This window comes from Idiotropiscis lumnitzeri, chromosome 9 (assembly GCF_059441095.1).
Source record: "Idiotropiscis lumnitzeri isolate Australia: NSW breed Sydney's pygmy pipehorse chromosome 9, RoL_Ilum_1.0, whole genome shotgun sequence".
Taxonomy (NCBI): domain Eukaryota; kingdom Metazoa; phylum Chordata; class Actinopteri; order Syngnathiformes; family Syngnathidae; genus Idiotropiscis; species Idiotropiscis lumnitzeri.
In genome coordinates, this window is record NC_142399.1 from 15,480,914 (window position 1) to 15,507,743 (window position 26,830).

The 26,830-nt window shown below is 39.1% G+C and overlaps 1 protein-coding gene across 3 annotated transcripts in view; it reads left to right on the top strand.

Annotated features, from left to right (window-relative positions):
- The first annotated feature begins 2,741 nt into the window (after positions 1 to 2,741).
- The window catches only part of hs3st1l1 (heparan sulfate (glucosamine) 3-O-sulfotransferase 1-like1), a 34,857-nt gene continuing 10,768 nt past the window's right edge, over positions 2,742 to 26,830 (top strand). Inside the window, exons 1-3 of one of the 3 annotated variants that reach the window (XM_088305659.1) lie at positions 2,742 to 3,004; positions 12,979 to 13,020; positions 18,491 to 18,879. The gene's annotated coding sequence lies outside the window, so the exon portion shown is untranslated. Of the gene's footprint in view, positions 3,005 to 12,978; positions 13,021 to 16,328; positions 16,637 to 16,798; positions 16,838 to 18,490; positions 18,880 to 26,830 lie in introns of those variants that run through there. The other 2 variants (XM_088305658.1, XM_088305657.1) reach the window with 2 other exon arrangements.

A 26,830-nucleotide genomic window follows, 5' to 3' on the forward strand; every position in this document is an offset into this window, starting at 1 on the left:
TAAAAGACACCCTCATCAAGGCTACAGACTAACATTTTTTTTTTACTTGGAGCATAGTGCTCCCTAATCTCAAATTTTAGGGGCGCAAGTGGAAACTTGCGCACACAAATCACAAATTGCTGTGAAATAAATATTCACATTTCCACTCAAAGTCAGAATATTATTAATAAATGGGCAGAAGTGTGGAGCTTAAGCTTGAGAGGAAGAACAATATTCGAGAATTAAAAAAAAAAAAAAATACTGATTAACACATTGATTGGTCATACGTGAGTAGGTGAAAGATTTAGTGGCACTGTATCAAATTCAAGGGGCCAAATGGCACCATTTAGGAGCAGTCTGTAGCCTTGTTAATTATATTTTAAAACGCAAGAGTATTACGTTCTTAAGCTGTCTCTGTTTATCAAAGACTGTGAGTCTGCATGAAAAATTAATTTAGAGCATGCAGGGAGGTCGTCACTGCACATGTCAAGCAGGTACTTGAAAAATGATCGAGCACATGAATATGCAGACTTATCGGTTTTAATTGCTTACTACCCAAATCAAGGTCGTCAAGATATGATTTTAGTCACCAAAACTCTGCACGCCTTACAAACATCATACGCCTGTAAGCCATCATACATGAACTCTTACTTCCTCACTCTATCCGACTGGGCTGCTAAAATATGAATGCATCCTTCACTTGCCCTCTATTTGGCTTCTCTTATGTTTTTAGCTGTCGAGCTGCTGCACCATTTTCAGGCAGGAAGTCATCAGTGTTGTTGCTCGGGTTGTTAGACAGACAACTGCCCCTTCATAAGATGCCCCAAGGTTTCCAGAGTCTGCATGAGAAGTGTGCTTGCCTGATAGTTTGTCAAGTTCCAATTTGTATTCGAACTTAACTGTATATTGTGTTGACTCTATTAGAAGTAGCCTTGATTATTCTTTTTTCTTCTATGATTTTATGAACAGAAATGGGAGAAAAAGTCATCTTGCAATGCGGACCAAATGCTGACACCAGTCATTCAAGGAACGAACCGCCAATATCAGACCACCGTCCCCTCACTCCTAACTGCAGGATTCCCCAAGTTCACACAGCACATGGTTGGGCAAATTCTGGAATACAGCAGTATGTACAAGCGCTTTAACCAAAGTGAATTATTTAAGAGTTGATTTTATTGTACATGTATTTCTCGACAAAAAACAAAATAATTTTACTGGTTGAATGGTATGCTTGATTGAGTGATTGCTTTTCATTGATTTGGGCTATAAATAGATGACTTACAATAAATATATTATACATATTGTATACGGTCACGGTCGTTGATTTCATGTTTTACTTTCGTCCAGTTAATGTTAAAAATTAGATCATCTTCATTGGATACTGCTTCTTTTTCTCATTCTTCATACTATTTTAAAGTGATAAGTTCTTTTTTTTCCTAATGATAAATTATTTTTTTTCCTATTGATAAATTACTTTTTATACTATTGATATTCTTTTAGTGGGGTTATAAGATAATTTGGGTTGGAAATAACCGGGATGCCCATTTTCAAGCTGTTTTTGTTGATCAGAAATGAATGTAATTTTGAAAGTTTTTTTCTCTTAATATTTAAAAAAAAATCAATATATGAATAAGATGTGGCTCTCTGTCGTCTTTAATTTGATATGGAGGACATCTTTCCTCTGACCGATAGCTGACGATAAATGTGTGTGCGTGTGTGTGTGCGTGTATGCGTGTGTGTAAAATACAGAAACGTACTTTATTTGTAGCGTGTCTGAAAGACAGTTGACTTGACAAATCCATCCTCCATGAAATGTGCAGAAAGCAACACAATTGTGCTTCTTATCTTGCTCCAATGCTTTGGAGTTTGTCCAGAATATAAATTCATATTTTTATATCTTGCTTCAGAGGAGTAGATGCCTCACTAGTAATGAGCAGTAAGGAGTGGGTATGGGTGTGGGCTACTTGTAAAATTAGTCATGATCCGATCCGGCGAATTCAACTCCATCAGTTTCTGGACACTTTTGCCTTTAAATTGCTATTGCATGTAAATGACAAGCCGCATAGATATCAACTTAAATCATGTCACAGACTCATTTTGTCATACTTTAGGGATAAAATATTGAAAAAAATGGATTATGATTGAAAGACCCCTTTAAGAGCGTATTAAACAGTGTGGACTTCGGTACAAATGATTCATATTGCATTGATTTTGGGCGGCACAGCAGTTTCATATCTGCAGAGACGGGCACTTTATCCTATTTTGCCGGTCCATCCTCCCTTCGCAACCTGGGCACCCTTTCCTCATCGTCCCTCCTTATTCACAAATAATCGACCTCCATCCCCCAACCGACTTCGTCCTTTTATAAAGTGCTTCTGAATTGAATTGTTTACATGGCATTTAACTGCCAACACAACCACCACCAGTCACCAGACTGACTGGACATAAATAAATAAATAAAATAATCTTTATTTAATGTGTTTTAATGTGTTCTTCTTATTAAAAGACTTAATACATCAACGTGTCCATTAGCGTAAATGGATGTTTTGTCGATATATGTGGCCAACCAAGCATGGCTGAAAATGGATGGACAATTTATCTCAGGATTGGTGCTCCCACAAGAGGAGAGCACCTTGACCTGATCACCTGACAGTACTCGGCCCCTCCCGTTCTCTCTCTCTCTCTCTCTCTCCCTCTCTCTCTCTCGCTCTCTCTCTCTCTTTCCCGCTCGCTCCCGCTCTCCCCAATTCCACGCGCGTCTGTGCACACGTTCGTCAGAAGGAGCAGTGGTAGCATTCCGCTCCTTTCCTCAACTGCATTCGTCTACCAATCAGTGAAACGACAGGAGAAACGGACGATTTAATTTGCTTACCCTTTACGTGGACCAGTCGTGGGCAAAAGTGCGCTCCATGTTTTGGCAGGATCCTCATCCCTATCATCATTATCAGTAGCTCGAGAAAGCAAAAAAAAAAAAGAGAGAGAAAGAAAGCAAACCGCCAAGAGACGCGCTGACATCCTCACCGAGGTAACCACTCTTTCCACACCTTTCTGTCTTTTAAACTGCGCGGAGGTGTGTCGCATGTGTGTTACTTCACTCGTGGGTTTAAATTATGACTTGAGAATACTCACAGGTGAGTGATTTCTCATCTAGAGGAAGACAATTTTAAATCGCCTTGAAACAAGCCATTTCTTCAATTCCAAAAACGATCCGTCATTTATATTTCCTGACAGTATGGCAATAAATCTAAAGGAGATCACGTATTGATCTAAGTTACCAATTAAAACGTCATAGCCAATAAATTAGCGGGATATGGTTCACAGTAGACAAGGAGGATGCTAAGAACAACTTAACACAAGCAGTTGTGCCAAGTGGCTCAAGAATGACAAATACACACAGTAATGGGGGACTTTGTGCACCTCGCTGTAATTGCTGCTATCCTGTGCTGTACTTGATGTTCCAGGTGAAGTGACCTTGATGCACTCTACTCCTGCAGCATCCAGTCTCGGTCTGCTGTTAGATCCAAGTTCTGAAATTGCAACAGCCACTTGTTAACGTCATGAGAGTCAAATTACCACAGGCTGTGCAATTCACCTTTGATTATAAGCAATGCTGTGTTAACTTATGCGAGCAGGTGCCTCGGGAATATGAGGAATTTGTCAAAGGCGAAAAGCCATTGTCAGACTGGAGCGGATCCTCTGATGAAATTCCACTGAAATACTGTGAGCTTTATAAAACCTCAATAACGCACCAATATCCGATGTTAAATTTGGTATCATTTGTTTGTCATTTCATGCGTGATCAAAAGCCAATTGCCTCACGTTTTGGAGCTCCTGAAGGTGAGGTGTATGTTATTAATGTTCAGGAAATAACTTGACTGCAGACTGCTTATTCGGAGAGAAATATGACTTTCCATTGGACAGAAATTGCTTAAATCTTAAAAACGATTAAACTGTAAAAGGAGTATGTACAGTCTAACCTCTGCTCTGGAATACTGATTAACTTCTGATTTGTTTTGATTTCAAAACAATTTTCTCGGAGGAATTTATTGACAGAACAGTGGACTAATGCTTAGATGCCTCACAGTTCTGTCGATCTGGGTTTCATTCCTCCAAAGTGAATGTTGCGTGTGTGTGTCAGTTACTCCGGCCCCCTACCGTGCATATTCCATTAATATTGCCTTTATTAGTCCCACAATGGGGAAATTCGAGATTCGAACCCAGGCCTCCTGGGGAGACTGGGTCCTGAACGCGGCGCCTTAGACCACTCAGCCATCCTGGCAAGCGTGATAGATTAAAGTGAAGACTAAATTGTCCATTGGTGTTAATTTGAATGTGAGTGGTTGTTTGTCTCTATGTTCCCAGTGACTGACTTGTAATCAGCATTGTTTGCCTTACCTCACGGCCAAAGTGATCGGCTCCAGCTCACCTGCAACCTTAATGAGGACACGCACTATTGATAATAGATACATATTCCCTTTTATTCATATATTTTCCTCTGTTGTCATCATGAACCACATTTATCAACTGCAATTTCAAGTCACATTTTAATATTCTTCAGACTTAGATTAAAATAAATAACCTGCCTTGAACGTCAAAGGTAAAACCAACTATATACTTAAGGTTAACTGTTGACACAGGAGTCTTCTAACTTCACTGACCTTCGTTTCAGGAAATATCCTTTGACTTCTTTTGGATAGTGGCGTCCCCACAGTTTTTTCATTGGGTTGGCCAGATGGGGCCACTTAAAATCTTGGGGTGGTACACCACAACTGGATTTTCTTTTGCTTTTGTAGTAAACAGGTCAGTAGAAAACTATCAGAAAGACTTCAGGACACACCTGCTGATGTACTTTGATTCATTGTGTTACATTAAATGTTATTAATGATTTCATGTGCATTGTCCATAACAGTCCAGTCAAACGTTTTGACAATTGTAATTGAACAACAATTACTGCGGGAAAGCAGGTGCAAATAAAAGCAAGTACATAAGTAATCATAACTCAACAGAATATATCCTAACACAATATTAATGCAACAAAAAAATTATTATGACTGAATTCACAAAATCTAATAAAAGGAATTCCCCAACAGGGATCAATAGATTACCAAGCTATACAGAATGTGGGACGTACACTCCTACTGTAGCTTAATGCATGATTGGCTGTGCATTTGGAGTGAAATGCATTACTGATGCTACTGCAACGTATACTGGCGAGTGTGGTTGCCAAAAAATTTAATGGGAGGGGGGGGTGGCCACCCCTGGCTGCCCCCTGGTGGCGCCATTGCTATTGAAATAAGAGTTTTGAAAAGGCACAAAATGTATAAGTAAATAGTAGAACGCATACTTTTACACTCTCTGAGGTCTTAATGCGATACGCTGGTACGTTGTTGTTGCATCAAACATGACAGCGGTTCAAACTTTATGTTTATGCTTTTTGAGTTGGTCAACGTCTGAACTCCACTACTCAGGGGTGTTCCACTAGACAAGGATGCGTGTGAAATGAATATGATTCGAGTTTTCCAAAGGGGCGAAACTGACCAATGACTTTAAATGCGATCGTTCGTGGGAACTTCAAATATTCAGACACGGACTGATGAGGAAGGGCAAAAGGTCAAGATGAAAGCGCGGCCACTCTCGTTATTTTCATCCCAGAGTGATTCTCTTGAATGGAGCATCTGTTTATTGGATGCTAAATTGGGACGGATTCATTATTTGTTTTCACTGTCCTGTAACCAAGTGTGAGTGATGTTTGCGAGAAAGCAGGATTATCTAAACACCATAATAATTTGCATTTCATTCCAAATTAAAATTTACCAAGATAAAAAAAAAAAAGCCACCTGTCTGAGGTCTCAACAACCTGTATTGTGGCACAGGACCAAAATGTGGAACTAAACACACTATAATCCTAATGGTACATTTTCTCACACAAAATTTGTCTTTGAAGCACAAAGCCAAAAAAAACAAACAAAAAAACACAATGTCCTCCATTGCTTTGTTGACGGTGACACTGTCGGTATGATGTCACACTATTTCTATTGCATGTACCGCTATCCCCATCCCGCCTACACACTCCGCAGTAAAAACTGAAGCCGGCTCAAGCTTTACAATTGGAAATCATATTGCGGCGAACTGAGCTCGCTTGGTGTCACCTGGCTCAAATGTTAACAAGCTTGTTTGTAAAAATGGTGGTAGGCTTGATGGGTGACTGGATTAAGATCTTGGCTCAGGGGACGTTATACTCCATAATGTGATGAGAGCTTTATGTGACAAGTATATATAGAGAGAGAACAGGGGGGGTGACAAGAAAATCTTTTTCCCGTGAGTTATTTTCTGTTTATTTGATGGACTTGATCCAGTTGGCTCCGGTTCAGTAAAGAATGAGCTCAGTGAAGGAAACAAAACAAAAACTAAATTATTCCCCCTCAATGTTTTACTAATCAAGAGCAATTGAAAATTACAAGGAAGTGGAATTAATACTTGATGAAGCTTTGTTTGTTCAATTAAGGAATGAACACTAATAGCTGAGGCATACAGAGATATTTGTTTAAAATGCTAATTAATTCTTGAGCTTTTTTTCTCTGCATGTGAGCGTCTGGGGCGTGTTGGTTTATTCATCAAGAAGGGAAAAAAAGATTTATCACGAAAGAACAACAAGGGGCCTTTTTGCTGAACAGTTTGAATGATTCATTTTCAAGGCTTTGACTTGAGATTGAGTAGAAGAAAAATATAGAAATCAGTGGGACCTTTGAATTGGATTTGAGTCTGCGGAATGATCAATAAAGTATTGATAAGATAATATTTTCAACATTTGTTTGCCTTGATAGCAATGTATGGCTATTTTTCAGTCTTTACTCATAATTTGAATAATATCAAATATGTTGAGGTGAGAATTTGGCAGATTGTATCATATTAATTAACTTTGGTTTTTGTATAAAGTAAGTGATAATAGTTCGAAATGTCTTCACAGTCAGGTTCATGAGGACTGCACTAGACAACCCCTCCTCCCCCGCTTTTGTCATGAAAGAATAAATCCATTTCAATATGCAGCTGTGCGTGTGTCACAAGTGTGAGCACATGATGGCAAGTTTGGAGCACAAAAAGCACAATTTGTAAAGACATGCTTATTGTCTAGCCAGATATTTATACAATTTACTTTCAACACAATAGTGTCATGGTTCTGAAATAAAAACCAAGTGAACAATAATTCAATAAAAAGAGTGGATGAACACATGTTTCTTTCAACTACCAGGGAATAATTAACATCTAACATTAACAATAAAAACAATTCTATTTGCATAATGGCGCTCGGCATGCTGGGAATTCCAGCATCAACTCCCTCCTACGCTAGAGTGTTTTGAGCGGATGTTTTGTTTGCACAAATATGTTGTTTTTTTTTTTTTGCTCAGAATTATATCCTGTGTAAAAGTTGATTCCTTCTTCAATGCTATCCACTCGCTTGTTCTCAATCATTGATTTCTCTGCTGCTGAACTCACAGTGATCATGACTATATATGAACAGTAGATAGATACGACATGGCCCTTTTGAACTGCATGTGCATATATATCTAATATAACACTAGATGGAGTCTGGAGGGATGTGCAGAGCGGCTGCCATCTTGAACCTGAGTCCCACAACGGTCCCACCCCTCCACTTCATTGATTTGTATTGAGAAATTTTGCATAATCACACTTCAAAAAAAAGAACTTGATGAATCTTGAAGCGATTTTCGTGCGGTTAATTTGGTCGAAAACATCGGACACATGGCATAAATACAAAAAGAAATCATATAGTATGCTGAAAACCACGCTAGATAGACATGTATCCAATATTAATAATAAATAAATACTCATATGTGTACAAACATTATTACAGGCATTATATATAGCCGATATACAGAAAAAACATGATTTATTTGACATAATCCAATACCTCAAAGGCCACAGTAGGCCTATAGCATATAATTGAAAAATAAACAGAAATTACCCACAAACGAAAATAATAAATCGTGTTTTTAAACCATGCAATAACATTATTTTAGCCATCTTTGATGAGTGCTGATTTTTGTTATATATAGTGTGTGTTTGAGTATATATATATATATATTTCCGTTCCCCAAGTTTCAAAATCCCTGCGCCCCAGTCACAGTCTGATCATTTGCCATCACCACAACTGGGCCATTGAGAGAAACTCTTTATATGAGCTAGTTGCTGTGAATAATGTGGGTCAAAGAAGACTGGGTGAGCCCGTGCCACGAGCGTTAAAATAGAATAGTAAATAAAGTGTGCAAGAACAAAGAGTAGGAACTAGTGGGAGTAGGAACTAGTGGGGTACTCAGTGGAAGAAGCGTTATAAGACTTCAGCCTGGGGAAAACCTGTAAACAAAAGAAGTTCAAAAGATTCTACTAACCTCTGTATAATGTAAACTCCAGCTGCTGTGCAGGCATTGTTTGAAATTTGAGGCAACTGAAAGATGAGCTTCTTTTTTTTTTTTTTCTTTCAAAAATACCGCACTGGAAAGAGAGTAGTAAAGTGTGATTTCTTTTTTTATACCCATGCTTACAATAACTGGTTCAAAATTAAACGATAAATTTCACTCTGCTGTTTGCTTGAAAAAACACAGTTTTTATTGCAACTCATAAATTTGGAGTCTGTTGCAGCAGGAAATGCCATTGTTTTCAAGTACATTGCTGCAGGGAGATTGTACATAATGTTGACAGAAATTACACTGACACAATGATGATGCCAGTGTTTTCTGGGAAGTAGTCCAACATACGATAATATTAGTGCGAAACCTTTTTTGTTTTGCATGAGTTTCATCCTGAGAATATATTTCCCCCAAAAAACTCCCAAAAATGTAAGATCAATATGTCTGTGTACACGCATTGAGGCACTGCAGACGTGTTGCATGCCTCACAACCTTGACTGTCTCACAATGATTGTTAAAATTGGCAGTAGAGCATACTTTGGGCCCTATTTTCGTTTTGGGTGCAAATCTAGCGTAAAGCACAGTCTAAAAGTGGGCATGAGTAGAGTTTTCTTTTTTGGGGTATTTTGCTCGACTTTGCGTCAGTAGAATTGAATGAGAGCATTTGCATCTTTGTGCCCCATTGTGGGATGGAACGTAGTGTTTTACCGGACAATCCCCGTGGCATCCCTCATTTGCAAAAAAATCAGGGCGGGACAGAGCACATGTCTCAGTACGCCATGGTTGTATTACGGAAGCAGAAATAATACTCGGTGGAGTTTGTACAAGACATTGGAATGTAAACTGCAATATCTCACTTTCGGATGATGTAGTGTCAGTGACGTGGGAAATTGGAGACTGCTTTGTACCTCCCGATCTGTATGAAATACCCCCAACCCCCAATCGTGACGGGGATCCTATGAAAATATTTTATAGATCATAATGATTATAATTTCTTCAATGAATAAATTTCTAAAATGATTCAGAGGGATTCTCTCACGCTAGTCATGTTTATGAATTAACTCATTCGCTACCATTGACGGATATAGACGTACTTTCATTTTACCTGGGCTGGCAGAGAAAGAGTTAAATACCATGAGTCCTGCACACACATTAAATACACCCAAACCGTGCAACAAAATAAACCACCTCTTAGCCAGTCAAAAATTTTGTCTATTAACAATTTGATGTGCATTTAACGTGTCTACCAACTTGACAAACACGCTCAACTAGACGTTTGCTCTGGCATGGAAATGATCATGTGGCCATTTTATGCCTACTTTTTGTCACCAAATTATCAAGTGCGTCGGGCGAGGCTGCTTCATGCTTCAGCATATGCAGATAGGCGCAACATGATCCCAAACACGCTATACTAGTCTAATGCGGACACGAAAACAATAATTTTTATGCCGGGCATATTTGTGCCAATCTACCAAAATAGGACGCTTGGATTTCAGACAGGATTCTTGCATTCGAGGCATAAAAAAAAAAATCATTTCGGTCCTCTGCCTCTCAAGTACGAGGTACCCATATTCCCCTGGCTGCTTGTTAAACACAAGTCATCCGCTGTCATGAGCTTGATGATTGACTTTGACCAGAGCTAATTATAGCTCAGTTTGTCTCAAAGCTGCAGGATTTATTTTATTAGGCTTTGAGCCTGTAGCTTGATGTATGATTTCAGCACTGAGCAACAGCAAACTGACTATTTGAATTAGCATGTCGACAACCATGATGATATTTACAACAACGTTCGGGTAAAAATCAATGCTGCTGCATTGTGCCATGCAGCAGAACGATTGTTTTATAAGTTGTCATGTTCTCCATTCTCCATCCCGCCTCCCCAGACTCATCACTGATCGCATTTAACATCAGCCTTGTGGGGGGAAATTAGAGGCTTAGCAACAACTGCACACTTATTCCCTATGTATCTTCCAGGCTTCCAAATCCAGTGCAAGCTATTGTTATTTTAAGTAGCTTGGCAATTGAGTGTGGAGGCAGGCTTTAATTGTTCCTCGGAGTGGAAAGAAAGCTTGCGATTTGGAGCTACCTCTCCGACTATTTATGCTCCATCAAGATGTGAAACTGTGCATCTGAGAGAAGCCGACTGCCAGGACCTCTCACTCCAATACTTGCTTCATACATAATAAATAAGTCACTGTAAGTTACAGTACAGCAGTATAACTAGGCTAATGCCCAGATTTGCATATTTGTGCTGAATTCCATAATTCATGAGAGTGCAGCAGGCAGGAATCTGTGGCGCTAAGACCTTTGTCCATATGCTGCACATCAGTTACGGACTCACATCCACTATGTGCACCAACAGAGCCGCATCAAAAGCAGTATTGGTGCTGTCGCAGACTCCTGGGTGGTGCATCTTCATCAACAAAAGCCTCAGAGTCTGAACTCAGCCTTTAGGGCAAAGTCAGACTCAAGCTTTTAACAGCTTGATGATATGGGACTATTCAGAAAGCAGAGGGGCACTCAGAAGTGCAAAATGTTTGAAAGAAAAATAGCGATGTGCATGGCCATATTTTTACACCCTATCAGCTCATCACTCCTCCATTTGGCCCCAATGCCAATGAGAATCCTTACTGTTGAAAGACTGAAAGAATGAGGATTTTGACTATTTCAAGTTAAAATCCATGGCTCTAAACGATTAATCATTGATAAAAATAGTTGTTGATACATTTTCTCATCGATTAGTTGTGGGCAAAACGATTAATTTTTTCACCTCTACCAGACTGATAGCATGAAAGCATACCAGTAAATCTTGAGCAAAACAATACCTTGTGACTTTGTGGTTTTCAACTTGGTGTAGGTAATAATGAAAAGAGAATTGATTGGATGCAGTGAGACAACAGAAGCTAGGGTCTAGGGCTGTACCATATCATATTATTCCACAGATTCTCAGTATAGATAATTTTGCGAGCGGCGCATGTGCATACACGCAGACATTCTCGCTTGCCTGCACAACACTCATGCCGAAACATATCTGAGAGCAAGCTCAGCAGCATGTCAGCCAGGGGGAGGATCATTTTGCAACAAAAAGAGAACTGACAACTCCAACCACGGGAGGGGTTGAAGGCTGGGGTGGAGGGTGGACTACATGCCATCAGTGAAATTATTTGAAAATAATATAAATCCGTTGTTCACAAAAAGGAAAACTACGTTTAGGAACAACCATGTTAACATTGCAAGCCATCTGAGGCAATATTCAAATTCATTCAGTCCTTCTTGACACACCCACTGCATGTAACCAGGCAAGGATGTGTGACTCACTGAATTGTGTAAATCATCAGCACATAGACTTTTCCTGGAACTGGTGTAATCCATGAGAAAAATATAGCACACTTGACAGACCTATTAAAAATACCTTCCAAAGTGAATTTGTCACCAGCCAGTGAGGTCACTGCGGCGAGCTGTTCCATCAAATTAAACCTAACACAAAAAAGTGATTTTTAAATTCTTGTACAATTTCAGTCCAGCAAAAATAATTTGATCCTAATTCTGTGCCAATGAATGAATGTTTGCAAGTCTAATAATAAAAACGGGAACTTTGTTGATGACATGCAGCATGAGAGAACTGTTACTGACGTCTTCCATTTCAAGCAGGGGTTATCAATCCTATTCCTCTGGGGCCGGTGTACTGCCCATCTTCCATCTCTCCCAGCTGCAAAACACCTGATTCAAATAATCAGATAATCAGCAAGGTTTGCAGAAGCTAGATAACGATCCTGATCATTTGAATCAGGTGTGTTGCCGCCGGGAGAGATGGAAAACAGGCAAGACACCAGCTCTCGAGGAACAGGATTGAAGACCCCTGATTTAGAGGTTTAATAAAGCCTCACCATCATCTCATTGTAGATTAAGACATTTATTCATTTGGTTTGTTCTCCACCTCTCAGTGCTTTTCTTTGTCCAAGACTTGTCATATTTGGCAAATTAATGGTGGCTGTCTCTTCCAGGAGGAGATCACGGCCCTGTCTTGAGGAGAGAGATTTGTTTTGATTCAGATGCCCCTGCAAGGCCAAGCTGTAAATACCGCTTCCGATTGCGTGGACGTGTGTAGTTTCATAAAGCAGAGAATAGCAGATGATGATGATGATGTTAGTCGCACAGATTAATGTTTGTGAAATGTGGTCTCTATTTGCCCAAGCAACTTTGCGTTCAGGTGTATTTGGGATGTACGTGCTTATTGAAAGGAGTGCTTGACTGAATCAGTAGTTTGTTAAACAACAGGAAAAACATGAATAAACAATATTTATACACTTATTAAAAAAACACACTGAATATCAAGCATAATCTACTTGTCTTTATTAAAGCCCAGGTAAAATTCTGTTATTGGGCCCTATTTTGGTATACGTGAAATCGAGCGTATTGCTCCTGACTCATCTGCTAATTATGGTGACGCAAAGTAGTCTAAGCTTGGCATTAAAACGAGCGCATGGTCATTTTTGGCGCCAGGTCAATAGTGTAGTACCACGTGTTTGTGAATTTGGTAGATGACGCTTGGTATTCCTGTTGTTTCCCCCAGCGCTTCTCACAATTTGGTGACAAAAAGTAGACTTTCCAAAAGGTGAGTTGATTTTGAAGTGCAGGTGGTCTTTGCTGTATTAAATCGATAATTTATTTATTTATTTATTTATTCATTCATTCATTCATTCATTTTTATTTATTTATTGGTTCATTTGTCACACACAAACGAAAAAGATTCGGAGGTACAAGGTGGTATTGTCTCCAATTGCCCATGTCACACACACACATCCGGAAAATTAGGTATTGCAATTTATGTGCCAATGTCATGCATGAACTCTTGCAAGTCTAATTTCTGTTCCCACATGTCAAGCACGGCGTACTTGGGCGCGCTCTTAGCAAAGCTCTGATTTTAATGCAAATTATGGATGCCGCGAGACTTGATCAGGAGAACACTACGTTTTTTTCCACAATGGCACATAAAGATATGAATGACCGTTATACCCAATTCTACCGGCACAAAGCCTAGCAAAATACCAAAAGAAGTAAGACTTCATCCATGCGCACAGTTGGAATTCTACGGAGCCCCTTAGGGGACATGGAAGAGAAAAAAAACCAACTTTGCGTTCCCTCGCAAACTTTGCGAGGGAACGCAAAGTTGTTTTTTTTTCGAGTGAATGTTTATTTTAAATTTTTTTTTAATGCGCGTTTATGTACTTCCGGGTCAGTTTGACTACCCTTGCCTCGAATGCGCTGCTGTTCAAGAGACGACAGTACGTTGGAGGCGGCACTAATCATGGAGGAGGGCTTGGAACTGTCTTTCACTTATTTGAAAACCGTGCTTAATATCCAGAACTGATTTTATTTCTTTGTATTTCAAGAGAATTTCAAAGTAAAATTCAATTAAACTCGCCCACGGGTGAACACACTCCATCTTTGCTGCGTTTGTTTACACGGAAGATGACCCGGAAGTACATAAACGCGCATTAAAAAAAATAAACATTCACTGGAAAACAAAACAAAACAACTTTGCGTTCTCTCGCAAAGTTTGCGAGGGAACGCAAACTTTGCAAGGGAACGCAATCTTCGCAAGGGAACGCAAAGATTTTGCGAGGGAACGCAAAGTTTTTTTTTTTCTCTTCCGTGTCCCCTAAGGGGGATCCGTAGACTTCACTTTGCGCTAGACTACCACCCGGAACGAAAATAGGTCCCATTGTGTCATAACGTTGAGTCATTCAGTGCAGAAAGAGGCTCCATTGAGGAAGCGACTGATTTCCAAATTGTGTTGGGCCTTCTACATGTAGACGTACTGCAAACCGCCTGTTAGCAACCAGCAAAAATTTCATCAAACACACTGAGATGAAGGAGATGTATGGAGGAGATTCCAGAGCAAAATAGCTGAGCTGTGTTAATGATGTCTTATGCTCGTTTATTGAGGAAGACTTTAGGCATTGTCTCTGGAGGTTGAGCTGGGAGCTGTCCGTTGCACTGAAGGAGACTCTTCGTCTTGTTTGAGGTTTGCAGCCCTGCCACCCCCCCCCCCACCTCAAAGCCGATTGCCGTTCATCTTAAACTTTAAATTGATTTTTTCAAACTTTTCAATTTTCCACCATAGATAGGACTTGTCTTACAAGTAAAATGCTTGTCATGTTGTGTAAAATGTGTGGCGTTTCTATTAAAACCTATGAAGCTTATGATTGTTGATTGAGTTTTCCATCTGGTAAAAATATTGCACAATGACGACTATCTTTTTTATATTTTACATTCACTTGAATGTTGCTGTTGGGGAGAAAGGGTGTTTTTTTTTTTGTTTTTTTTTTTTTGGTTGATGACGTATCTTGTTGCCATGACAGATTATTTAGAAAAATCCTAAATTTGGGGTAGGACAGGAACAAGGAGTGCACTGTTGTAAGTATTGGTCTCACTCATTCATTTTTTTTTTGGGGGGGGCAGTAAAAATAATCCTCTAGCCTCCAAATTTTGATTTTATTTGTAGATTAATTATTTGCCCAACAAGTAGTCTACTAATGGCTTTACTTTCAAACTATTTCAACTTCTAACCACTGAATGGATAACAAAGCACTCTTCCCTTAGCATTGTTTTTCTTTCCCACTGTTATTATAATCATGTTATGTTATTTTTGTACTGAATGATTTTATTATTATCGTTATTGGCTTCTTTAACACCTTGCACGATACAGGAAAGGAGCATTTATTTTCAGTGACATTATGCCGATAAATACAATCAGTCCATATATTAGGATTACCACTTAAAAAAACTGCTGAAAATATTTAGGGAAGCCATTGTTTTATCCTTTCATTTCCCCTTCCATTCCGAGCATTCCAATGTTAATCTCTTAATTCTCTCTCATAATTCAGTTTGTGAGATATTGTTTCTTGTCAGTTGCTAATATGTAGCTGTGTATTTCCTATCAAATATTATGATTATTATTTTTTTATCCTTGGAGCTATTTTGTTTGTATCCTGCATGCAACCTTGGTCATGATAGCGTACCCCATCATTGCCTTTGCATCAAGCCCATCACAGTGGTGAACAGCAATTATGAAACATTAGTAACACGCGGGAGCAGTGTGCAGCTTTCAAGGATCAGTGGCACAAATGGGGCACTTTGATGCCTTTTTCAAGGGCACCACAAATCTGAATGCATGGGCTACAGCAATATACTGGGCGTCGAGCTGGTTATCCTTGGGCTACAGGGAGCCTTGTTAACCGTTTGATCACGGTTATCACAAACGATTCATTATTTGCTGCTACATGGGCAAATGTGATAGCTGCAGATTCATACTAATTTTTATTGTATTATTGAAAGCAACAAAAAAAGCAATTTTACCATTAACTACATCAAAATAATCATCTTTTAGTGGGACACTGTTTTGCACATTTCAATTTCGTAGCTTTAATCGCAGCACTTTGATAAGCAGCTTGCAAAGTGCATTTGCAAGCTATCAAGCGACTTTTCAAAGCAGTTTCGTCTTTGCGTGATTACCTTAATAAGATTACGATTACAAGGTCTAAGGTGCGATCTACTTCAGAAGTCGACTCTGAGCAAAGAAAAGATTAGGTATGGCTTTTGATGTCAAAAAAATGTATAACCTTTACAATTTCCAGTGAGGATTACTTCAATTTGCTGATTTAAAACACATACTAAAACACTGAGCAAAAGTTCTGGGTTTGAATCTGCCGTTGTGTGGGTTTCAACTTGGGTATAGTCACACGCAAAAAAAATACATGTTGCCTGTATTTCCTTATTCTGACATCACGTAACCCGCGCCTCCCGCCTGCTACTGGGGCATACCATTCCAAGTGGAGGGGGGGGAGGCAATACCGCAGATTAGAGAACAGAGGGAAAGTCAAACCGTTAAACCACTTCGGTTTGACGAAACACTTACCACCCTAATATGTTCATAATGAGTTAAGTGTATTTGAATAGTAATTTAGTCAGTTTGTTATTGTTCTAGGGATTGTTGTATTGCCACCCTCCGCCACACTTTGAATGGCCTAGTAGCAGGTGGGAGGCGCGGGTAAGTGTAGTCAGAATCAGGAAATACTGGCACGCTTGAACCCGCGCTGCAATCTCACGTCTGTGTAAATGTTGTATGTTTTAAGTATTTGAGATAATGTCTCACGATATTTTTATATTTACTTCCCAGTTCAACAGTTACACTGGCCTCTGATTCAATGCAAGACACACTTCAACGGGTCAGTCATTGCAAAGTCATTGCCCAGTAAATGACACAATTATCCCCTGAGTTGGAGTTAAATAAGGAGAAGTGACTTGTTAAATGTCTGATTACTTTCTAATAAAGTCATCTAAACAATGACAAGCACTCATTTCCACAAGTAATGTGTGCCTCTTTTCAGAATATGGAGAGCAATTACTGCCATCATTTTGTCACAGAGGTATGTTATATATAAACTGGCACACTAATTCACCTGTTTAGATTCATTATGAAATGACGCAGTAACCTTGAAAAAAAAAAACCTTCATTGTCCAGCCTAGTACCTGATAGAAAATGCTGTCCATTTGTTTTCTGAGCTTCAGCTTTTGGCAAATGCTAAAATGCATCTTTTCATTTGTTTTGCAGAGGAGACAGCCCTTTTCAATATAGAAGTACGACTACAAAGGTTAATCATCAATTTGCGGCTCATCTTTTTTCTAATACCAATGGAGCCTGATGAATGTTGTGGGAGTGATAGAGATAAAATCAGCCAAAGCCAAAAACAAGCCTAACCCTAAGTGAATGTTGGTTAACTGAGGCATTAGGAAGGCGAGAGGATTATTTTATAGACTTCTTGGTTGTTGTTCTATTGTTCTTCTATGTTCTATACAGGTCTTCAATATTCACTAATTCAGTTTCTTGGTCTGTACTCAACACAATCTGACACTTCTTGCTTATCTTTAGTAAGTAGCTTATTTTTGATGTTGCATGTTTTGCAACAATTTACAATATATCCATCCATCTTATCCCAGCTGTCTTTGAGCAGTGCACCCCGAACTGGTTGCCAGGCCACACACAGACGAACAACCATTCACACTCACAATCACACCCATGGACAATTTAGAGTGTTCAATTAAATTAACATGCATGTTTTTGGAATGTGGGAAAACTCTCGCAGGCATTGAGAGTACATGCAAACTCCACACAAGAAAGCTAGCTATATAATCGTTATAGTTGTAATTATCATAATGTGAGCAGCTTGTCAAAAAAGAAGGATTATACGCTATATATAGACGCTTCATTTTTCCCCTGGAGTCATGACAATGGTGGATTTTCTTAATATACAATCAAGGACAAGGCCTTCCTCCCCCAATCTGGAAATAAAAATGTAATTAAATTCCTCTTTTTCTCACACAATATGCATAAGATCAAGTTCATGAGATTGTAATCATTTCCAGATAATGTTTAGTCAGTGAACAGCATTGGTAAATTAAAGATAACTACTTACATACCACCACTCTTTACATTTATGATTTTTTTTTTTTTTTTACAGTCGTGCAAACCAGAGGTGGGCATGTCAGGAAATTTCATTTATCATTTTTTTCAAGCCAAACCAAAACTGTAATTGTCAGTCCTTCAATACGTCATCATTATTTTAACCGCGCTTCCGTCATTGCTAAATTATAGTTTGGCACTGCTATTTTATTTTAGGACCAGTTTGTCATCATCGCTCCGCCACTTTGCCACACCATCATCCTTCTGTCACTCATTGTCGTTATATCCAGCTCAAACTACGGGAAAAAAAATCATGATGTCCGATTTATAGATATTTCTTGAATCGGTCGAGTGGCCATAGACCTACGTGTTTAACCAACGAGGGTGGAACGAGGGCTGCTGAGCGGCCGAGCGCAGCACTCATTCACTCATTTTAATAATACAAATTTGACAACCTCCAGCACATCAGGAGTGTTTTTTTCCACCTTCATTCATTGCACATGTAATATTTGAATTGAAGTAACTTGAAAAAAATGAGTGACCTTATGATTTATATTATTAAAATTTATTTATCTATTTAATTTACATCTTATTTTATATATTTTACGTTCTTATCAAGGTGTGCAGTAGCTCCGTGGGAGTCCGGTGAGCTGCAAAGATCGTCCCCGGCCGGCCTCCCCTCTTCCAGGCAGCCCTGCCATCTGCTCCTTGCCGAGTGCCTGTGGAAGCGACTCAGGACGTGTGCCAGATCTCCCCAGCTGCGCTGCCTGCCAGGACCCCGCAGTGGCGGCGCTCGCCCTTTGCGGGGTTAGCCATCCCGCCCGGGTCGCCTCGGCTGGCTCAACGTGTGGCTGAACTTTGCTGAATTTAGGCCCAAAAAAATAAAGTTGCTGAGTGCAACACATCTTTAAAGAGCCCCACATGTCCCGCCTTTGACATTCCTCTACCGCCTTGACGGCACAGACACTGAGCCTGGCACTGCACCAACCGGGGCAAAGTCAGAATTAGGTAAGTATTCCTCCATCTAATGCCAACTTTGGGCCGCCCATCAATGGGTTTTCAGTAGCATGCTTTAAGTCTGTGCTGTATTTTGATATGAACATACTGGTTAAAACGGTCTTTAGAGAAACTCATTATAAAGTTCACAAACAGTAAAAAGTTAATGAAATTAAAACAAGAAAAAAAAGGTGAAAAATATACTCATATATGCGTTAAATCAAAACTTCTTAAATAAATATAGTTCACTCAGCGTTTTGTTCGCAAGAGATTGTTTAATGTCGTGGATGACTCCATTTTTACATTTGAGCGGCTTCACCCCCTTCATACCAAGACATTAACTTGAAAACTGGTACAAATGACCAATTGTATTCAAAATCAACCCTGAATTGTGAACAACTGCCGTCAGTTATGCAATATTAAAACGCACTTCAGACGCACAGTAGACACAAACAAATGATCAGTGTTTGCTTTGCAAAATATGAAATCACAGCTGCTGAACTGTGTGCCGTGCAAATGCTGCTGCACGTGCAAGAATACCCAAAAGAAATAGTGTGTGCAACTACAAAGTAAATGACGTAGTTATTGTTAACATTTTGCAGCCAATGAATATAACTTCCGGTTCAAAATACAGTAAATAAACACTTACACGAGTTACAGAAGAAGAAAGTGTGAGCAACGTTGTGGAAGAAATGCCGTAACTATCATACCCTATTCTTTAATGGCAACTGATCATCAACTATGGACAGCGTGCCACTCGATTAACCGGTATCGTGTTGCATTTCCATTCGGCCAGTTTCTTGTTAACTGATTTTGAAGCCGATGCATTGTAAGAGTAGAAAGAGGTCTTAACTGAATGGGTGTGTTGTCATGTCACCAACAAGAATTGGCATTGACGGCTCTTTGTCTCCACTCAAAAGAAAGTCACACACAAACGACAAATCTCAGTCAAGTTGCTTGTTGTATCTCTGCAGTTCGCTTGCAACATTGTAAGTAGTGAAAGGTGGTGATTGAATGTGGAAGTGAATCAGCGTTGTGGATATATATATATATATATATATATATATATATATATATATATATATATAATTTTTTATTTTTTTTTCATTTGTGACCACCATATTTTGCGGTTTTACCTGCAATTATTTTGTGGGTTTTCTTGCTATTTCTCTTGCTTCTAAGTCAGAAAAAAAACAAGACCATTATGAACATTAGAGTCATGTTTGGAAATTCACTCTTAGGCAACTTACTTTATTTTATGAAAGTGTGTGTTTGGAGTGGCAGAGTTTCCCTCTCATCAACTTCCGAATGCAGTCTATGTACTAAACCCATCAGCGACTCGTACTTGAGCTGTTCGGGGTCTGGACTGCCTGACGCAATGTCCCAAGTTGGAGTGCACTCTTGTTTTTGCCGGATTGTGTGTAACCAAACGGCACATTTCAACAACTTCCTGACTTTCTGAACAGTTGGACGAAAGCACTCCATGCTCTGAGAATATTTCCAAATGCGCCCTCGAGCTCGTCTGCTTCAAGCGTGCGCTGCTTTACTCAGATTGTTTGGAAACGCAGAACTCTCTTCAAATTCAGAGTAACCCCACAAACAGAGCCCAGTGCAAGGCTGCCTGTGTCGGATAGTAAACAGCTACATTCAGAAATTGTGAGCGGAGTGGGCGCTTCCCCGAAAGCAAACAGGGACGAATTGTTGAAAGTTTTTGTGGAAGTTTATCTTAAAAAAGCTTACCTGAACTAGAATCTTGCGTTGGTACAATCCTGGTGCATTATTACGCTTTTGTTAATCATTGATGTTCTTTTTGTTGTTGTAGTTGTTGTGCAAAGCGGAGGTTAGTTGCCATGACTACTTCTGGCTGAATTGTTTCATATTAGTCGTCTTTAAAAAGAAGAGACAGGAAGAAGATGACCGCAAAAAAGGTGATGATGAATAATAAGAAGAAGGAACACTTTGCACAGTTGCAAGAAGCATTTAAAAGGAGCATAATTCCACCAGGATTGTACCTTTGGGAAAATGCGGCTCAGGATTCTATCGAAGACAAACTGTTTTAGGATAAAGAGGATAAAATTTAAAGTAGTCTTTAACCAACTTTCCGCTGTCCTCGTCAGCCAACGCATTAACGCAGCTCTGTATTTATGTTTCATTTTAAAACTTACATTTATGTTATGTATGTATGTTTGTATAAAGTATTTAGAAGGGTGGGAAACATTTGGTAGCTTAAAAGAGGCGTAAATCCTCCGGTTAACCTCTTGTTGTATTTATTTATTTATTTATTTATTTATTTTTTATTTTTTTATTTATTTATTTATTTATTTATTTATTTATTTTAATAAAATCCTCATTTCACTTGCTGTGTATGTGCAGTTTTACACACATGTCTACGTACCTAAATACCAATCCATAATTCTACTGTCAGGAGGCCAATTTTAAAGATTTTTTCCCCAAAATTGTACCTGGCCAATCTGTAAACTTTGCTCTATCAAACATAGCAGGCCAGCAAGCAATATCTTATTGGCGATCTATTTTGTTTCCCTATTCGACTCCTTATGCTTGGTTCACAAACTTTGCTAATTAAGAATTCTGCTTCAGCAAATTCACCCATGAAATGGCTCTTGCTGCAAGAACGTGGGGTGATAAAAGTAGTTATTGGACCTGCGACCTCCTTCGCCTCTTATCTCCCATAAACACTTTAGCTGGTTTTACAGGGCAACGGAAGCAGAGGAGGAGTGACTGATGACATATTCATGAACAGTGCAACAAAATGTCGGAGAGGTTATCACACTTTAACTTGTGTTGATTATTATCTGACATTTGGCTTCATACTTCAATCTGACAAAAAAATAATCAATTGCACTGCGTTCGGTCCTTTCTTTTTGGGGAAAATAATACCACCCCCTCATTAGCCTTATAGGCTGCAATATTAGCGCGTGGGTTGAGCATCAGGTCTGCACAGATGATTCTCTGTTATAAAAGTTACCCTGCTAAAATGGCACAATGTTTTATTCCCTCTGTCTCCTCAACCTGATTCTGTCACATATGGAGGATGGCAGATGTTCAGATATTGTCATTACTTTCCAGACAGTTACCCTATGCCCTCCCCATCAAATATGATAATTGTATGGCGGGATTACATTCAAACCTGCCTGAGGTATGCTCGCCAGTAGAATCAAGTTAACACATGAAGTGACAGAGTGCTGGTGCAGGTGGTTCGGTTTCCTCTAATACTGAACTCCAAAGCTTGGTAAAAGTCCTCCCCTGGTGGGAAGGGAAAGCCATGCACGAGCACTTATTTTTCTCAGTCCAAACATTTCTGCCTGAAGATCAGAGGCAAGCTCATGTTCTCCGAGTTATCCATTCACAGTGCACTGATGCCCTCCGCTGCATACGATATTTGCTCACACAGTTCCCAAGCAGCAGTTTGCCCATTAACTCACATTAAATACATTTCCCGTATGTGAGGGGTCCCTGAACCCAAAAAGGATATATCAGGTCATCCTTTACTTTAAAATTTCCTTTGACTCTGCAGCTACCTAGTGAGGTGTGCAGTATTCATTTTGAACGCCCAACTACCATATGCAAGGTGCCGTTGAAGGGCGGCGAGTGAATTTTCCATCGCCGGTATTCTTCCATGTAGAAATGTCAGCTGTTGTCGTAAAGAAGAAATGTTGTTGTTGTTGTCACTATGTAAATAAAGCTGAATTGAAACATGATGAATAACCGCATGATGTGTCATTGGCACTGTTGTAAAGGGGAGCGTTGTAATTTATTGATAGGTGCTCAGATAGTGAGCATGAGACTTCTTCGGGATTCTTCACCAGAGAGTAAGGCAGGAAATCGAGCAAGAGATTGTTATCCTAGATAAACATTTTCCTTAGATCGTATTTGCCATGCCAGTAGGAAATTGCAAGTGACTCTAAGTCAAGCATGGCCATAACTGATTTCACTGCCCTGTAAGGTGTATCAACTTTTCCTCTTCTAAATGCATCCAAGCTTTTTTTCTGTTGTTGATTTTGAATACAATTCATTAAAAGGATTAGTTAGAGAGCATATCATTAGCATGCAGAACTTGCCGTGACTTTTCCACTTTCCGCTTCATTTTCTTCGAATAGCATGCAGCAACTTGAATTATGGTATTCATGCGGATGAGGTGAAAGTCCCTTCTGGGTCAAGGTCATATTTTAAAATGTTGACAGTTCACTTCCGAATCAGATATCTAAATAGTTCGCATTCATGAAAGTTTTTAAATGTTATAAACACTCCCTAAGTTATCTGTTGTTGCAGCTGTTCACTCTCACGACTTTGCATGCTTTGTTTCTGCCTCACTGTGAATGCAGCATCGATGCACTGCATCTTCCATCGAGTGTATTTACCAAACGCATGCGAGTGGTAGCCTGCTGTTGCCCCTGCTGCAGAATGACTTCTAACTGACTGTGTGATACTTTTACTCTGATGCGTGCAAAAACAGAAAATGAGCTCTAACTTGAACACACTATTATGTGGCCGCTTGCAGTGCAGCGTTGGATCACATCAGTGCTTGGCAGCCCACAGCACATATTTGTGATGGCAGGAAAACACTGGCGGATCGCTGATACGAGCCTTCCAATGGGACGTTTTTGTGCCAAAGCGAGTAAGGCTTTCCAAGTTGATGTTGTTGAAATTTACACACCAGCTGGAATTTGGGGAAAATAAACAAGATATAGATAAGTTCAAACGTGTTTGGACAGCGGCAGAGTTTTTAGGATTTTGCCATGTTGTACGTGTATAAATATATATATATATATATATATATATATTAATTCACTTGGAGAACGATTGTCAACATATAAGATTCCGCTTTTTCACCATTAAAATACCCACAAATTAAAGAAACATAATTTTTAGTTTTTTTGTATTCCTCCTCTAATTTCAGACGTTTTTAAAATATTCAAATTGTTCCACCGCAGGTACACCTCAGGTCAATTTTTCCAGAAATTGCATTTTGAGTTGAGTTAATGAGGTTTCTACGTGAGATACTTTGTTAGGATTTCACCTAAAGGACCTTCACTCTCTTTTCAGGAAGTCAAAAGCACTCTCTTTTGGATTGAGTCCACAGAAGAATTTTCAGTTCAAGTTACACGTTTTTGTTTATAGTAAGTTGTAGTATGACAACTTCTGTGGATGACGGCAGAATGCTTTGTAATTGTGCATTTTTTTATGTTAGCACCGCTCAGGTTGTAAGATTTTCCTTCATCACTTGAAGATTGCCCGACCTTTTTCCTATTTCTGCACATTATGAAATTTTGCTAATTTGTACTTTGATATCAGCCTCTGCAGGCCATTACATATTTTTTTCTCATTTAACTATTCATCGGAATCAGCTTCATCAAACATTGAGTGTTCTTGCATTTTGTTTCAAGATACTGTGTTTTTTTAATGACATAATTCATACATAATGTATGACCAGTATACTGTATGCTGTGCAGTTTTCAGGATACATACAGAGAACGGTAATGTCTCTCCCAAGGTTGAGCCATGTAAAGAGAATGTGAGTTTTGATAAAGCCATTTGATTCTGTGTTTCTTCTACAATGAATTACAAGGCAATTAGTTTACACAAAGAAGATCAAAAGCATTCCGAGGCCTCGCAAGGCTTTGTAACAATGAGGTTATCTTTAAATTGGCAGATTGAAATTAGTTGCACATTATTTATTTACCGGGAAAGAGGAGGCTGTTTCAGAGAGGTGGGCTCGATGAAGGGGAAATCACGTCTGCCGTATCACATGTGGCAAGCTCAATGATGATTATCAGGCTGATTGAATCCCTTCTTGTAATGTTGTAGTTTCTGACCAATATTGGAACACGATGCTGAGCAAGTCTCAGGCCTGGGAATTGCTTGCTCCCAGGTTGATGAGCAATTTACTTTCTCTTATCTGCAAAAATGCCTGCGGGGAATGTCAGCTGATGCTTGAAGAACATTTCTGAGCATTGACAAATGCACAAAGTGAAGGAAACCCTCCCGGGACTTGTATGTTCTGGAGTTGGTAACAGACTAAAGAGATGACGAGCTGTTGACACGCATTGTGTTTAAATGAGTTGCGAGAGGGCTCACGCTACGTTGACCCTTGCTGCTCACATTTATGCAACAGTCATTATCATGCTGAAAAATATCTTTTAGTGTTTGAATGCTGATTTTGCTGTTCATATTAATTCAAATTTCACTGATATGCAGGATATGCTTAGGAGGCACAAGCTATCAGCACCATAGTCTGTTCTCATGAGCATAGACCACATTGGGTCGAGGGACTGGTGATTGGAAGTGACAGCTTTCCAAGTGAAAACCACTTTGCAGAAAGAAAGTACTGGAAAGGCTGCCATATTGTGAAGGTTTAATTGAGCATTTAGTAGATCACAGATAAAATACTATAATTAGATGGTGGGGCCACATATGCCTCTACAAGCGAATGACAGATTACCCGCTCTTTAAGGTCATAACAAAGGCCTCTGCCCACATGCGGATGCGGATCAGGTTATTGTTGTACCATTTGCTCCTCCTCAAAGAGTCAAACATTAGAGTGGAGATGTAATTTCCTCTCCAAACGAGGAAAAAAAAAAAACATCTCCCCTCACTGTGACAACTTAAAATGCATCTGTTCTCAGAATAGATTGCGGAATCAATGTCGACACAATAGCAGAGTTGTTTTTCATTCAAGGTTGAAATTGTATTGCATATGAAGTTGAAACTTAGCGAGTTGAAATGTAAAATAAGTCAAATACAGATGATAAGGGAGACTAGTGGCTTGTATTTGTGATTGACAGTTCTGAGGTGCAGCGTTTGCCTCTCCAAACTCCAGCCGTCTGTTTGGTGTTTACAGGTTTGTGTTGTCTCTGTACACTGGCTTCCTCCCAAATTACAAAAATAATCATACTAGGTTGATTGAGGTCTATAAATTTGTCCGCACGGGTCTTTTTCGGGATGTGCCCTATCATTGGCCACACACCTGAGCCTAATGATGACAAGCGGTATAGAAAATGGATAGAATCTTCCCACCGGATCTAACTGATGTTGATAACGCAGAGGTGTCAAAGCCACTTCTGTCTTTTTTGATAATCTGCGAAAAATACTCAGATTTTATTCTGAGGATTAACGAATTTGAACGTGATCCACAAAAGCATCAGATAATGTGTTAAATTTTAGAATAACCTAATTATGACCGAAATTAAATCCCATTCCTTTATATTCACTATTCATGTGTTATTTAATTCATTCTCAAGCGGGGCACTTTGCTTGAAGAGATTTATTTTATTTATTTATTTATTTTATTTTACTTTGCTAGGATGTTCCTCTTACGTAAATATGATAATCATCCACCAGGCAGCTCTGGAGAAGAGTGGGTTGACTAAGTCTTATTTAGAATTGTCTCCAAAACATGAGTATAATTGCATGATGAATTAATTTATGTTCTCTCCTGCGACTGCACTTGTTATGTTAACACCAGCCAATCCATTTTTGTTTGTTTGTTTCCACCAAGTTTATTCAACTTCGGGGATTTTAATTATGGTTAGTTTTTATTTCAACGTTTGTTTGATAAATTTAGTTTGTTTTCAGGACGGCTTTAGTTTAGTTTCTATTAGTTTTGGTTTTCTTTTTTTTTTATTTTTGCAAAAACATTTAATTTTAGTTAGTTTGAGTATTATGATTATTTATTTTTTCCTTGTTTACGAGTGTGCAAGGTTTAAAAAAAACACCTGGACATGTATTGTGAAGTAAAAATTCAACATATTAAAACATTTTCATAATGCAGGGAAGTTTACAGTTTTAACAGTCCATAGTCCACATGCACTATGGAACTCAAATGTTTTCCCCCTTTTGAACCACTTTGTTGAACACTGTGACAGAGTGATGCTATTCCAGTCCAATAATGAATTGAAGAACCCCCCCCAAAAAAATGCTTTGTTGCATTTTCCTCGTGAGCCTG